At 37.8% G+C, this 14,694-nt stretch overlaps 1 protein-coding gene across 9 annotated transcripts in view; it reads left to right on the top strand.

Annotated features, from left to right (window-relative positions):
• The window catches only part of SLC25A21 (solute carrier family 25 member 21), a 234,150-nt gene that overhangs the window by 190,617 nt on the left and 28,839 nt on the right, over positions 1-14,694 (top strand). The window lies entirely within an intron of this gene.

The raw sequence follows: 14,694 nt of genomic DNA, 5'->3' as shown, positions 1-14,694 counted from the left end.
ATTCATGGAAGAAACAGAATTCATATTGTATTTGTTACATCAAAACCATAAAGAGCATTGTCTTGGGTAGTATTAGCACCAGAAGAATTAACAGTTACCGATAATTGCTTTAGCATGAGCTTATAGTGCATTGTAGCAAAAAGGTCATACAGTCCTAAGGCAAAAAGAAGAGAAATGCCATGTGCAACTTTGGTAAGACAACTCAAATAAAGTTCTGAATACTGAATAAAACCAGTGCTTCAGAGAAAATGTAGAGATACTAAAATAAATGATACTGAATTTAATGAACACTTCAAAGAAAATAGAGAGATGCTGAAGAAATTTGGGAGCACCAGAGAACTGCTTTAGGAATACAATAGACCTTGTGTCACAAAATTCAAGGGTTACATTTTTCTAGTTGTAAAAGAGAACACTGAGAAATTACTTGATAGCTATACATAGACATATTTTTTGCCTACAGAAAATGTTTTCTGACACCAGTGAATTCAAGGTTTCTCAACCTTGCTCAGTGTAAACAGATCATGGTAATCTGAAATTAGGCAAATTCAGCCTTCAAATATTTTCTCTGAATTTATAAAAGTACCAGACCAATCAGCTAGACGGCTTTTTCTTAAGGGCTTCTGTCAGAGGGCTGTTACTTGAGTCTTTGCAATTAAAAGTACTCTTTAATGTACTACTGTTTAATGTAGTTTCTAGGTGAAAATACGTATTATTAAAGAGAGAGATCCTGATGGATTCTTTCCTAGTTTGTCCTCCAGTTTCCCAGCTCATCTCCCTTCCTGAATGAAGCTTTGTGAACAAGAACTCTTGCACTTTCCTGAACCTGCCATAAACTTGCAGGTTTGCATTATAGTAATGATGGCACTTACATCATGCTTCAGAGCTTCAGCAAGTCACTGTCAGGGATCAAGAGGGATTATTTTTCTTAATGCACAATTGACTAGATGCATGATAGAGAGGATATTTTTTCCTTTCTTTTAAGGAAGATTGGATACAGATGAAGATGAGATACTACAGATTTGTCCTTGGAGGTGAAAAGGAAATCCTTTAGAGGAGGATGGTTTGTTTCTGAAGATCAGTCTCACCTATTTACTGTTTGGGGGTAAGGAAGGAATTTCTGAATTTTTACCTCAGTCTGCCAAGGAATATCATAACTTTCCTGTTCCAGGCATCCTCTCCTGCTCTTTCAGTCTGTTTTCTACATTCCACCTAGTCTGCTGCCTAGATTCCCTATATTGAAGATCGAGTAATCTTTAATCTGCATGAGAACAAATATAGCAAAGTGTAAGGTCTTTCAGTCGGGCCAAACAGAATTTCAAGCCATAAACATTCAATGTTACTCTTCCATCATGGCTCTGCCATTTCAGCTTCTTTTACTCTCAACCTGTCATCTCCACACATTTTTCTTTCTTTTGGAAGAAAATTTCCATTTATAGAAGACTTTCACTGTTTCCAGTCACCTTGCATTTCCTTTTTAGAATTCTTCTCTCCACTCTTCAATGATCTTGTATACAGTGTAGTCATAACATATTAGTATGAAAAACATTAGCACAAATGAGTGTGAAAGGCTATGACATGTATATGGAAACAAGCACCTGGGAAAAGCTGTGTTAGGAGCGTGTAGGCATTTCTTAAATCAGGTACACTGCTGAAGTGAACTTGCCATATAACAAGCGATTACTATATGCGGACATTGTGTTCTAAATCTTCCTGGCCCTGCGGTCAGTCACAGATTCTCCCTTCTATGGTAGGCATCCATATGCTTCCCCACACTACTCTATCCACACATATATGTTCTCCAGTTTTTCACTCCTTGTACTTATTATTGCTCCTCATCATCCTTGTTAACGCTTCAAATAATCCTTCTGGTATCCTGCATTTTTATTTTCCTTTTGTAAAATCATTCTCAAAGTCCTGTTTGAGGCTGGAAGAACTCTATAGGCTAAGATACTGTAGCTCTAGCCTAATTGCCTTTGGTATCTTTACTATAGTTCTTAAGAATTTAGAGTTTAATTCCGATTAGGATTTAGGCTGAAATATAGATGAGGTCTTACCCTGTCCAGTGATTCACTTTGGCAATCCAAGCGCATGCAGCAAGACAGCAAGAACCACCTGACTCAGCCAGTGACAAATTTACTTCAGTCATCTTGTGGCTTAGTCAGTGGTACTATTTAATTTTTAATCTCTCTCTCTCTCTTTTTTTTTCTTTTTTTTTTGTCCCCAAGGGAAATAATTGTATGAAGTCCATGTAGTTGTAATGTACTGATTTATACCTAAATAGCTGGCAGAAATACTTCAGTGTCTGATGAGTAAAAACTGTTTCTTCCAGCACACTTATTCTCACAAACCTTTCTTCATAACAAGTAATACTTTTATCCCATCATTTTAAAGTGCACAATATTCCATCATTTTAATTACACAATATACATTAAAAAATGACTGATATTTAGACTATGTTATAGTGCCATTAAAAGATTGTTAACACAAATTATTTTGGTACACAAATGCTGGACACGTGGCAATGCTCCAATTTTTAATTTTTATTTTTTACCTTAGGAGAAAGAAATTGTTATCATTATGTCTGGTCTTCATGGAGAGAATCTGTTAAGTTTCTCCTCTTATTCTCTTCAGCTCTTGTAGCCTATGCTTTATTTGCAGTACTCAACATTCCCTATGGCAGTGGGCCGGTTTCACATTGAATCAGCCCTCCTACTTACAAGAAAATGCTTCCAAATGCTGTGTGTTCTGAAAACATGAAGGCCGAGGCACTGGTTCTTTCTTTAATAACTGATGAAAATAAAATGTTAGTGATTAGAATCTCTGTGCTTTTACTTGATTTGAACATATCCCACAGAAATTAAAAAACAAACAAACAAACAAACAAACAAAAAAACAGCCAGAAGATAATCCATTAGGGGTGGGTGATTTCCTGGACACTGACATGTGAAACATTCAAAAACATTCTACAGCTCCTCACAATTCTGTATGTGTGGAACTGTTTGCAACTACATATGTTTCCACTGCCACAGAATTCACTAAAAACTGCCAGGGAATTTGGCCCAGATGTGCTATAGAATTACAATGACTCTGGTAATAGTGAAACTGTAAGCAGCAAACACCAGATGTCCAGTAAAATGGTTAACACTGAGATCCAAGGCATCGTCACAAACAAGTACGGAGTGAATAAGCTGAAAATCTTCAGTAATACTTCATTATTCATCAACTTTAAGCTGATTTTATGTGTTTGAGTTGTTGTGATGCAGTGCTGCTCCAGTATAACATCCTGCAGAAAGGCTGCATTCCAGAGGCTTAAGTAATTTTTTAAAAAGAATTAATTGGATAGGTACCTTCATTACACTTGATACAAGGCTGCATTTTTCTCCTTACCTACTTTCTCTTCTCATTTTGCTTGAAAAGCGATTCTGCCTGCGTGTGCGTTGTGATGGCTTGCCCACAGAAAGGATAAATGAATTGCTGCTGCCAACTTGTGTAGTTCTGCTTTAGCTCAAATGGTAGCAGGCTCGAGCTGCAGTACCAGGGCTCTGTACGCTGCTACGTCCTGTATCTGTCTGTATGTGGAGTGACTTTCCCTGCAAAGTACAGGTATTCATTACATTATGAGGCACTGCTTCGTGCTTTGTGGCTTCTGAGGGGTCCATGTGCAGGGCAGACCCCAGAGATGGCAGAAAGCATTATATTTCTCTTTCCACTCTCAGTTGATTATTTATGATTTCTTATATCCTCAAGTGTAAGTTTTAAACAGCCATTATCAGAACAGACCTTTAGCCATTTTTTAAGTATCTCTGAACAAAACAAAACAAAAAGTTTCTATTATAAATTCTGAATCAAAATGTACAGTGTTCTTCAAGGGAGCCTGTTTGTATTTGTTAGTGATGTATATATGTATATAGGTATTTATATATTTGTACGTATGAAGCAATAGACGTATGTCAGTATTTGTACGTCAAATTCATTGAAGTATTTTTGCTCAAGGCTTGAATGTAGCAGTAACCTACTCTGAATAACTTACAGTAGCAAACATTTTCACTCATGGGCTTCATGGACAAAAACAGAAGAAAAGCAGAGATGGAATGGCAGGTACAAGAAGCTGCAGGGATATTGAATGCTTAGAGAAAAGCTAAGAAAGGTGTAGTCTTTGAAAGAAAAGTAGTTGTATTCTGTAACCTCACTTAAAGCTTCTTTGCTAAAGATATGGTTTAAACTTCATTTAAACTTCATTAAAACACAGGGAATTTGATTTCAGTGGGAATTGAAGAGAAGTCTGTTATTATTACTCACTTTTACACAAGAAAATATAAAAACTTACTAGAAAGTGTGTTCATCCCAGGAAATAAAAATTATCCTGAGCCAACCGGTGCACCATAACAAAAAGAAAGTTAGGTTGAGCTGCTTTCGGAATTACTGCTGCTCAGGAATTTATGACTTCTTTTTCTTCTTAGTCGCACAGCTATTTAAATAATTTTCAGCTGGTCTCAGGTGATGCCTTTGTGTGAATTTTCATAACCCAAAGGAGAACACAAGGCAGTTGTCAACACTGCTGAATTTTTCTGCTTTTTTACTGTATTACCAGTTTTACATGGTTTCATTACAAAATCATAAATCATGTAGTTCTTTCTTGCGCTGCAGACACATTTTATTAAAACACACTGACACTTGAGGGCTTTTCAGTATTAACTTATAGTAAAGCACAGCCTGTAGAAGGATCTGCCATGTTGCATGTCAGTACTGCCAGTATTTCCACCCAGCATTTCCTCTGGATCTCAAGAGTTCACGACCACTTCAACACCTGTGCCTCCAGCACCAGCTGAGCTGCAGTAGCAACCATTGCAGCCTGAGCTCTCTGCCTACCCTTGCCGTGCAAAGCTGCTTGGAGCAGACTCTCTTCTTCGACAGCAGTTTGCCAGGTGCAGGTTTGCAGTCAAGCTGTGGTTACAACTGCTTGTTGCTCCGGTTAAAACAAGATAAATGTCTTTTTGTGTCCTTTCTGGTTTTACTGTATGGAGGGATGGCTTTCACATGTTTCTAAGTTAACTCTTTATAATCTGGGTGATAGTTTGTTCGTGGCTACTGAACTGTTGTCTCTTTTCGCTTTGTAATGATCTCTGATTATGGTGAGCCGGGAAGAAGTGTGGTTGCAATTTGCAGTTATGCTTGCAAACTGTGTGATCACGGCAAGCCACACTGCTGCTGAAGGGCAGTGATAGTCTCCAGCCAGTGCAGATGAGTCCTAAGCACTCACGTGCTGGTGAGCTGTGCAAGAAAAAAAGATTTCTCTTTGACAATTCGGAGAAAAGTGGATCTAAAAGAAAAACAAGTTTGACCCAAATTTATTTACTTTTTAGGGTTTGTTGATTGTAAAGGTATCAGTATTTTAAGTCATAAAATGCTGAAAAATTTTACTGAACTAATCTCACTGTGTGCTGTAAAGTAGCTTGTGTTACATTTACTCAGATTGCTGTGTGAAACTTGCTCATTTATAAAGTGAAATACTTTGAATGCTTTTAAAAGTAATTTAGGAGACAGGGTTCGTTTGGTTTGTTTATTCAATACCAAAGTGGCAAAATTTCTTTTCTGCAGAAGAGTTCAAGTTGAGAAGGGTACTGCATCAGAACAGTATATTGAGAAAAAGAAAACATTTCAAAAGAGATGTTCAAGTTAAACCTGCTGAGGCAGGTATGCTGCTCAGAGGACAAGTTAGCAGTTTTTTTTCTAAATAAATAATTCAGTAGAAACTGACACATCACTGAGACACAGCATGAAACACCATTGCTTTCTTTATTTAATAAAGTGTTGAGTTTCTTTATAGAGAACTATGCAGATGAAGAGACTACTGGCAGGTGAGGCATGGCTATAGAAAACATGAATATACAGCTAAAAATAAATAATAATATTAATTACGACAGCTGCTTCTACTCAACTCTTTCCTTCGCACATTTGTCTTCCTATAGATTTGATCTCAGAAGGTATTTACATATCTCTGCACCATGACCTCGTAGCAATTTTTTCATCAGTAACTACACTAAAGGCTAGAGCTTGTCTAAAGCCTTGCAAAATCTTTCCAGTCATTCAGCTTTGGCTGAATTTCTATGGTAACTCTTTGCTAAGACTTTGGTGTTTCACAGACACTTAACCTTACCTTGTCTGCCCTTTTTCCTTTTGAGAAACTCAGAGTGAAGTTTGTTCACCTCTCCAGACAAAGCAGCAGTGTGACACTTTGGTGCCTTACCTTAAAATTTGTGTGAGAAGCAGGAAAGGAATGCCTACACAGCATGGGAGGTACTGGAAGTGAAATCAGTTTGGAAGCATTACCACACGTGACCTGGAAAGGGAGCTTTCACATTCAGAATGGATTGTGCTAAAAAGTGAAAATAAGTTTGTTTCTACTAACTGTCAACTCTGTTTGTTCTTAGATTGGGATAACATTAAGGAAAAGCTATTAATCCTCGTGGTATTTTTAGGGCATTTGCACGTGGTGCTTGAACAATAGGAGATTGCATTTGGGCATGGTTCCAACATCCATGGCAGTCAGTATGGAACAGAGGCCTTCATATGGCAGTTTTCTTAGCAGCGTAACATGGGCTGGAGTGAAAGTTTGAGGCTGTCACCACCTGATCAGTGCTCCAAATGCTGCAGACTTTGCTCTCAGTGTGTACAAGACTGTTGCACTCTGCTGGTGCAACTATCAGTGGTATTCCTGTTACAAAGTCATGAATCTTTTATTATTTCCTGCTAGAGGCACTGTAAGGTGAGTAACAAAAATACACCAAAAGCCAAGATGTTAAAAGGTGAAATCAAATTATTTGTTATACACAAGTTTGTATATTTTTGATGATACCTTTTTCTTTTTATCACTAAAAACTGCTGCTTTGAGGTCTTTTAAGAAATGGGAAGAATAGATATGCATTTTAGTTTGTTAAAAACACTGTAAAACTACTACTGGCCTAGTTTTACCTGTGAACTCAGAAAATCAATATGTTCATGAATCGAAATCATTGCAGACAAAATTTTGCACCTGCAGTAATAGTTGCCTGCTGTTCGGTTTATTTAAGTATTTACATCACTGATTGCATCTGAAAATTAAAAACATCTAAGTAACCTAAATTACAAGCACAAATAATTGCAGGTGCAAAACCCATGCACAGACAAAATGATCTCTGAAAGTTGGTCTTCCAAATCTCATTGGAAGTTATTTGGAGTATCATGAACCTAGAGTCCTCCTGGGAGAGTCACTAATCTATATAATGACACTGAAAGCCTCTTGACTCTCATATTTATCTCACAGATGGGAAAGAATACATGTAGTCAGATAACTCCCTAGAGATTGCACATGTGGATTTTGAAGAGTTTAACTTATTCCAGTGAAGGCTAACATTAACTTGCAATCAAAAATTTCCTTCCTGAACCACATTCTTTCTGATGAAATTAAAATGATGTATTTTTATTAAGTCACTACTGATCTAAGTAGGACAAACTCCCAGGGCAAGTACAGAAAATTTTGCTAATCTCATGAATTTTCCCTTAATGAGTCATAGCATCAGTTCAACACAGACAAATGCTGTCAGCCTCTTCCAGAAAATACACCTAGTTATCCCATCTATGTTTTTATTAGTGTTAAAAAAAGATTTCTAAGCGTGGTGTTAGAAAAGCCTATTTTTTAACCTAATTCAAAACTGGAAATGAATCATTTTCTTGCATTCTTTTGTTTCAATAGATATAGGTGTGGAGCTGCTTTAAGGCAGTGACTGCTTCCTGTCATACCAGTTATGGCAGTGCTGTTAGCAAAAGAGGGGGGGGGGGGGGGCGGTTAAATTCTCTTCTAGTGTTTGAACAACTAAAACTTCTACTGAACAAATGAAGCATTCTGCCAGTTCTGACAATCCAAAATACAATGAAGAATTTTTCTGTTTCAGAAGCTTTAGGCAAAGCTGTTTTGGCATGTCTGTAGCTTATTCCAATTGCAAACAAAGGGGCAGTTACAGGGAAAGTCTTTTGGAGAAGAAAATGCTGTCAGTTTTAAGAAATTAGACATGTAGAACCATTCTGCAGCCCAGCAATTTTGTAAGAGCCTAGAGCAGCTGCCAGAGATAATGCTTCCATTTGCACTGATTTCAACAGGAATTGCATCAAACAGACAAAATTGGTATTTCATTCACTGGCAACGGGGGCCAGAATGCAAAAACACTGGTAAGGAAGAAGAAGAAAGGCAGCACCAAGCCCCGTGGGGTGTGTTTTGCTGCTCCTCCCGCAGATGCAGAGATGAGCAGCACTTTGTGCAGCTGGCAGTCACAGCCAACATTATCTTGTATGGCCCAAATCCTCCCTTAGTAGGAGAGCTCGGTCTAGCTTTCTAGCCCTGGCACTTGCGTTGTGCTCTCCCCAATTAAACGTTCCAGAAGGAGGCCTCCAGCTCCCTCCTGATGGGTGCTGGGTGGTGGTTGCACCATCTAAGTACTCTGCCCAAAGGCACGGCGGGGCATGGCGCAGCCTGATGACAGTCACCTCTTTAATTATGCACACTTTCAATTAATTGTTCTATCTGATTTTAGTACTCACGTTTTTAAAAATCTGGTTTACTTTAAGTGAATCTATTACTCAGGCAGGGCACGGTAAAAATGTCCCACTTACTTACTTGTTACTCATCTTCCAAACAAGAAGTCAGAACAAGATGTTCTTTTTTTTCACGCATGCAGAACTATGGCTATGTTGTCCATTACAATGCAGGGCTCTCACTTCTACTTCCTAGGTGCTTTTTGCTAGCTGCTTAAGTATAGTGAAACACAGAAAGCATACAGGAATAAGTTTTAGAAAGTAGAATCATTTGAATAGTGAAAAATTCTAACAAAGATCCCTTTTTTTACTCCCACTTTTTGCTGCCATAGACATGAGAAGGTTTCATCTTTCCCCTTCTTGAGGGATTTACATGTAGGTGTGTCCTGTAGCTCATTTAGGTTCAGAGTGCAGACCAGAAAGCCAAAAATTACCAAGGATTTTGACCAAGGGATTGAGAGGTGATTAAAACTCATTAAAGGAAGACTCATTTCTCGGTAAGAATAACAAAGACACATGGATGATGGATCATAATAACTTCATAATCTGACCCACATGCAGTAAATATGGTGATGACTGTCATTTTAAATAAGTGAGGTAGGTTGATGCTGATTATTAATCCATTTCTTGGCCTGTCTGACTGTTTCTGAGCCAATTCCTCCACTTTTTAGTATTTTTCTGAAGTATCTTAAGAGCACCTTTCGCTGAAATTCTCTTCCTTTTCAGCCAGTTACTTTTCATACTGTTGCCTTAATTTATTTGGGAGATTTCTTTCCTGAGCCAGTCTGCTTCTAGTATTCTTGTAGCTGGACTTTTGGTATTCTTTAATTCATAGTACAATATCAGTGTTACTTCAGCCCCATGACAAAACATAATTCTGTATTACTTCTACTTGATGTGAAGAAATTTTGTTTTCCACTAATTCCTATGTGTTGCAACCAATGGTAGTTTAGATGAATGAGAGCTCAGTGAAAAAAAACAGTGAAGTATGCTATAAAAACAAGTACCTACTATTTGGTGCTTGTGACTAAAATGGCAGGTATCTGTGTAGTCAGAGAATAGATACATAAACATATTTGCATAATAAAAATTCAGAAGCTAACTAGGCTAAGTGTGTCATTACCAGCTTCTTCTGAGGTTCCTGTAGTGACATGTGTTTAACATTTGCAGTAGGATAGTATACTTCACAAGAAAAAAGATTTTTGGATAGCAACAGAGTGTTGAAACTTGGTTTTCTATGAATGTGTCTAACCTTTAATATACTTTCAAGTATGCCCAGCTCCTTGCCTATTCCTGCTGAAGGACATCCAGGTTTCCCTATAGAATACCTCTTCAGCTGGGCAAATGGTTGTAGGCATGGTTATTTGGGTGAACTGTGTGTGTGACTATTGGCTGGTGGGCTGCTACTCTCAAAATAAATGGCTAAATTGTTCTTTCCTTTTTCTCAGCAGGAAGTACTAATTTGTGTCTGTCTTCACTAAACACTTGCTAGTTTTCCTGAAACTTCTGGGAATTCAAAATCTTTGAAATCTCCAGCTAGGTCAACATAGAGATTACCTCACACTAGTGCGTATATTAAAGGCATATTGCTCCAATTTCAGATGTTTTACCGTCTGATAGTAATAAGTTCACAATATGCTACATACCATGAAATAAAAAGATATCTCTTCCCTGGTGTAAAAAACTTTGAGTAAATTTTGTTACATTCAGATATGTATTCGTTCTCTCTTTTTGAAGAATAGCCACTCTTCTGCCAAGTATGTCTTCAGAATTCCTTCTCTTTGTTGAAAGAAAAATCCTTGTAAAAACAGAAAGTTGCGCATTCCATTTAGTATAAGTGACATGATCATGAAACCCAGGTCTTTTATTTATACTTGGGATAATATAGAGGTAATGAAAGTAGAATTGGACCTAAGAGGTATTTTGTTTCAATTATAAAACGGTGTGGGTAAGAAACTTCAATCTGACAGCAATATAAGAAAAGCAATATTGTGTTCATGTCTTCAATCAGCTTTATTAGATCCTTAAAGAGAAAATTATGTGAAAGAGAGAAAGAAAACAACAAACTAAGCAAGATCACAATTCCAGCACAGTTTGGAGAAAATAACTGATTTGGGTTAGTTGTCTTGCCAGGATGAATGACTCAAGGCTTCCAAAGAAGAAATGGAAACCAGAAGGATAGCTAAAGCCTAAAAGAACAAACTGAGAATATATGATTGACTGCAATGTTTCAAAATCAACTTCTGCAAAGATGAGTTTGGGCTGTGGCCCAGAATACAATTGAATGGTGGTGTTCATTTAGACCCTTACTGCTGAATCAAAATAAGATGTAGCTGTGTTTCTGTTAGAGATTTACTAGTTCTTTTCGATGTTTCTAGCTAGGAATATGATGTCACACCTCCTCTCCTATCACAGGCTGCAGTGATTGCTGCTGTTCCACAATTTTTCTGAACACTGGTTTTCTAAAGAGAGTTCTGAGTCCAGGTGATAACATCTTTCAAATGTGAAATATCATTACCATTCATTAGTTTACTTTGAAAAATTTTGTACACTGTATGCAAGATGGCTAACTCATTGTTATTGACCAAAGAGAAAAGAAGTATAAAATTTCTGTGTGTGGATGCACTTTCTTGCTGGTGTGGGAGCCATTTAAGTTTCTGTTATCATCATGCTAGTGTTTAAAAATAAATAAATAGCTCATTCTGCAAAGATTTCAAATAATGAAATCTTTAATGGGCATGATTAGTAAACTTGAAAAATGTGGTGGCAGCTGCTCAACCCATCTCAGGAAGAGCCTCTGCTTCATGCAAACATGTATTCAGTTGACAAGAGATGGTGATGAGACGGGAGTGTTTTAGTTCCTCCTTCCCCTCGTTCACTTCATCTCAGTAACTGTGCTTTCTAACCTTTTTTTTTTCAGTTTCTATTTCAAACAAGGAAAAGGAAACCAAACAAACCACATTTCATAATTAAATACTGAGCTAGTTCTTACCATGTTTACTGAATTACATATTGCCTATATGTATTTGTATCTTCAAAGTTTTCGTATGTTTTTAGATTTCTTAATACGTTCCATAGGAATAGACCTTAACTCCTTCCTCTCTGTTTTTGTGTGGTAAAATTTGCCTTCACAAAAGAAAAGAGGATTAAAGCAGTGAAGCCCAGTTGCAGGGACATGAATACAGCTGGTGAACTCTGCAGATTTTCCTTGCTCATAGTTGAGGTTGTTCAAGAAGAAAACCATCAGTGTTGGCTGTACAGCAGATCGACTTCACATAATGTGCCCAGGACAGCTGTCCTGGTGAGAACTTTAAATCAGGAAAAACAGGTGAGGGTGAGAGTTACCAGCAGCCTATCAGTGAGCAATAGACAGGGCTGGCAGGGCATGGGTGGTGGGAACCAAAGGGAACGCAACATCAACAGCTCAGGGCTTAAGCTGTCACCTCAAGCAAATTCAAGCATTTGCGTTTAAACAAGTAAATGCCTGAAGCAAGAAAAGCGTTTGGAGGACTATTGCCAGCAGGTAAAAGGAGGTGATCCTTCTCTTCTGATCAGCTCTGATGAGGCCACATCTGGAGTGCTGTGCTCATTTCTGAGCTCCTCCATACAAGTCACTTGGACATACTGGAGAAAGTCCAGCAAAGAGTCACAAAAATGAGTACGTGGCTGAAACATCTCCTCTATGGAAGAAGAGCTGGAACTGTTCAGCCTGGAAAGAGAATGCTCAAGGGGCTCTTATCAATGTGTATAAATACCTGAAGAGAAGGCGCAAAGGGGATGAGGCCAGGCTCCTGGTGCCCAGTGACAGGACAAGAGGCAGTGGGCACAAACAAGAGTACCAAAGGTGAGATCTGAACACCAGGAAGCACTTCTGTACTGTGAAAGGGATTGAACAAGGTAACCAGAGACATTGTGGAGTCTGTCTCCTTAGAGATATTCATAACCTGACTGGTCACAGTCCTGAGCACCCTAGTCTGTGTGTCCCTGCTGGAGGAGGGGTTGAATCAGATGGACTTGAAATTCTCTGCTAGCCTCAATCCTTCTGTGATTCAGGAGTAATGGATAATTGCTTTTAGTATTTTCAGTTCTCACTTCTCTAGAGTTTTCAAACAACCCACAGCTTCGCCTACTGATCATCTGAGTAGCTGGTATTTCGGTATTGAAATGTGGCAGAATTGTGGATTTCTTTTTAGAAGCAATTTTTTGTCTACCAGTATTGCTGAGATGGTGAATGTGTTGCTCAATTCTGGTTATCCTTCCCCTTCACAATTTCTCTGAAGAGTTCTCCTGATATTTTCAGAGCCCACAGGAGTGTTACAAAACTTATATTTTCAATAGCTACATATATTTTAACGTACATGAGGGCTACACTGAAAAAGCAACCTGAATAGCTGTGAAAGTCTAGGTAATGCTGTTGTGGGAATTAGAACTAACAGAGTTGTTATACAGTGTATCTCTCCATTTATACATCTTTTAGTAATGAGAAAATCTGGATAAAGTTTAGGTCTTACTTCTCATTAGTCAGAGCTACACCTGTGAGTAGAGCAGTGGAGCATGTTCCACTTTCCATTTCCAGTCATGCTGGAGTACTAGAAATTCTAAATATGATGCTTGTTGTGAATACACTTACAGTGTTTTAGATTGAACTGTAAGGAAGAAGGTGTTTATAGGAATTTGTGTTCTTTTTTGCTGATCCTTCTTGGACCTTGATTTCAGTTTGAACTCATGTTAAACTATATGAATCACATGCGTAAAGTTGTTCCATGTTTCAATAGCTTGCTGCATCAGCAAGAGTATACTCTGAATGTGTATAAACTGTTAGAAGTTAAGATTGTAGCCTCTCTATTTATACTTATATTTTTATATCAATATCTGTGGCTATGTATATCTATATATCTGATTATATCTATATCTACATCTGTAGAGCAATACATGTAGGTATAGATATATGTTTGTGTATCTGTATTTATTTATGTTCCTAAATTGAGACTTGGAGGAAATTCAAACATCTGACTCCTCCAATGAATTCCTGAAATCTCTTACCTAGGGACATTCAGTGTTTTGTCATGAAACCGTCAATGTATAAAATGATCAAAGTTTCTTTTCATTGTAGACTGGAATATGTATCTTGCTCACTTCAGAGGAACTATAAGTGATATTCTCGCTCTGGAAACTCTTCAAAACCTAAATATTTTATTTACATTGGAGTAGCTTAGTAACAGAACTTCAAAGAAATGTTAGAAGGAGGGTGAAAAAGATAGTGTAGCATTTGTGGCTTTTTACAGTCGGATGAGGAATGTGAATTTAATTGTTTGGCTTTGATGTGCATAGGATAGCTACAGGAGATTCTATTGATGTGATCACTATTCTACACCCTGCAAAAGTATCCTGCATATTGGGCTGTTTTGTAAAGATGAATCACCTTTAAACATTTGTAAAAGTGATTTCTTCTGCAGACTGTTTCCCTCTTACAGTCAGTAAAGAAGCATATGAGATCTGAAGATGGATAAGTGTTAAGATATACCCTTGTTGGCTGACAAGGTACCTTCTTGCTAATTGCTATGCACTTCCTCCGTAATGTGGAGGCCTAGCAGACACAAACTGTGTCTCAGCTGGGGATTCTGAGAACCACCTGATGTATTCCCAAGACGCAACCTTGTCCTATAAGTGGAACTCAGGCTGCTTTCAAATACTGTCTGTCCTTGTAGCAGACAGTTATATATATATATAAAATTTAGGTGATGCAAAGTATTGCAATAGATTGATACTTGGCTTCAGCCCAACTCCAGAAGACTACATCTATTGTAAATCCCTTGACCATGTATGGGGCCAGGCCTAGAGAAGGGCAAAGACCTGAATGAATACAGTAGCAAGACATTGCCCAAATGTTTTTTCCAAGATGAAATCCATGTATTCTGTCTCTGTGAATAGCTAACTTGTATTGAGAACTGAATTGTCCAAAAAAGTTATTTCATGTTTTTTCAAGCATGTAAAAAACAAACTTTTAAAAGGTGCTTCAACCTAGCATCTGAAATGAGCATGAAGATTTTTGTATGCAACTTGCTGAAATCAAGGTTTTTTTCAAATTTGTATTTCGTTACTTCAGTTTTAAATATCATTATTACT

Source organism: Gallus gallus, chromosome 5 (genome assembly GCF_016699485.2).
Source record: "Gallus gallus isolate bGalGal1 chromosome 5, bGalGal1.mat.broiler.GRCg7b, whole genome shotgun sequence".
NCBI classification, from domain to species: Eukaryota; Metazoa; Chordata; class Aves; order Galliformes; family Phasianidae; genus Gallus; species Gallus gallus.
Note: the sequence above shows the minus strand (reverse complement) of the source record. Positions and strands in the feature narration are given on the sequence as shown.